Source organism: Eleutherodactylus coqui, chromosome 2, assembly GCF_035609145.1.
Source record: "Eleutherodactylus coqui strain aEleCoq1 chromosome 2, aEleCoq1.hap1, whole genome shotgun sequence".
NCBI classification, from domain to species: Eukaryota; Metazoa; Chordata; class Amphibia; order Anura; family Eleutherodactylidae; genus Eleutherodactylus; species Eleutherodactylus coqui.
In genome coordinates, this window is record NC_089838.1 from 265,463,674 (window position 1) to 265,465,806 (window position 2,133).

Consider the following 2,133-nt stretch of genomic DNA (forward strand, 5'->3'; position numbering starts at 1 on the left):
AATATGGGATCGACAAGGCAACTGTGAGGTGGATTCACAACTGGCTGAGTGATCGTTCTCAAAGAGTGGTCAGAAATGGCTGCATATCCAAGTGGAAGAATGTATCATGTGGGGTAACACAAGGCTCTGTCCTGGGCCCAGTGTTGTTCAACATTTTTATAAATGATCTGGAGGGGGGAAATAATGGGAAACTGATCAAATCATGTCCTATGAGGAACGGTTAAAGGATCTGGGAATGTTTAGCTTTCAAAAAAGAAGGCTGAGAGGAGACTTAATAGCTGTCTACAAATATCTGAAGGGCTGTCACAGTGCAGAGGGATCAGCCCTATTCTCATTTGTACAAGGAAAGACTAGAAGCAATGGGATGAAATTGAAAGGGAGGAGACACAGATTAGATATTAGAAAAAAACTTTCTGACAGTGAGGGTGATCAATGAGTGGAAGAGGTTCCCACGGGAGGTGGTGAGTTCTCCTTCAATGGAAGTCTTCAAACAAAGGCTGGACAAATATCTGTCTGGGATGATTTAGTGAAACCTGCATTGAGCAGGGGGTTGGACCAGGTGACCCTGGAAGTGCCTTCCAACTCTACCATTCTATGACCAGGGACTGCTCACCACGGCCCTCGGTCACTGCTTCAGGCTCTCGGCTATTTTAAATAGCTAGGAGCAAGGAGATTTTAAATTTCCCGGGCCTTCCCCAGCTTCTGCGCTCGCGTCCGCCATTTTGGCAATGGGCGCATGCGCCGAAGCTGGGATAAGGTCAGTGGATAAAAATCCCATCGCGGGACATTGCCAGAGGCCTTACATAAGTAATTTCACCTCACAGCTCAGATCCGTAATGGGAGGTGAAACTTTATTTTTTTTTTACTTTTACATGATTACATGTGAATGCATCAGCCATTTTGGCGATGGGCACGTGGGCAGAACCCAGGGTAATGTGTGCAGATAAATCCGTGGGCCGTAGGTACGTAATTTCATCTCCCCTGGCGGATATGATCCGTGAGGGGAGGTGAAGTTCAAACTTTTTGACCTTTTTTTTTTTTTACATGATCGCCGTTATCCATTGGATAATGGTGATCAACTGACTGGGAACCACATACATCAGTTCCCAGTCACATCTCCCTGCTCTCGGCTACTCATACTAGCCAGCAGCTGGGTGATATTAAGTTTCCTGGGCCTAACGGCCTTCTGCTTATGCACCTGGCGCTTTACGTCTGGCGCGCATACACAGAAGGTGGCGTAAGGTTCTGGAAGGACCAGAACGCCATGGGACATCATGGAGGACAGAGGTGATTAGTTTCAGCTTCCCTTGTGGATCCAACTTTTTTTTTGCTTTAATGCGATCGCTGTTATCCATTGGATAACGCCAATTGCATATCGCTGCTCCTCATAACAGCTCCAGGTTGTTGGCTACTTCCAGCAGTCGATATAAGGGACCTGTAATGTCCACGGCCCCCACGGTTTAAATCCCTTGAGTGAGCGTGTTTTTACAGCCCTGGGGATTAAAGCCCACTTAGCCAGGACATAAAAACACTATGGGGCGGTCACTAATGGGTTAAAGGAAAAGTACAAATCGATCCCTTCTATAATGAGAGGTCTCTGAGTTAAGGTGTAGCGATCAAAATGGTATTAATTTAAATTGATATTTATATAGAATGGCCTTTTGAATCCTATTACCTTTTAAAATGGATTTGGACCTCAGAGTATCTCATGTATGAAAGATAGGATTAGACTGCACTGATTAAATAATACCATCTAAGCTCTCTATACTGAAGTTCAGTATCTCTGCTTGCTGTAATACCCCAACCTAAGTGGCATAGATAATATTGCCATGCTGCACAGCTAGATTGGCTAGTTAATGTTGGTTAGGCTATACTCAGCGAGTTACAGTAAAAGATCAGTATCTCTGCTTGCTGTAACATCTCAACGTAAGTAAGCAGCATAGATGATACTACTGTGCTAGGGTTAATCCAGTATATACATAAAGCTTTGTATATTATGAGCTATACGCTATATAACAGGGGTTAAGTTAGGATGGCTGGCTCTGGGGTGCTGTACATTCCTTATAGGTTATATAATGACATTCATAACATGTAGTATTAGCTCTTCCTGTGCATTGCAGTGCTAATTTCTGG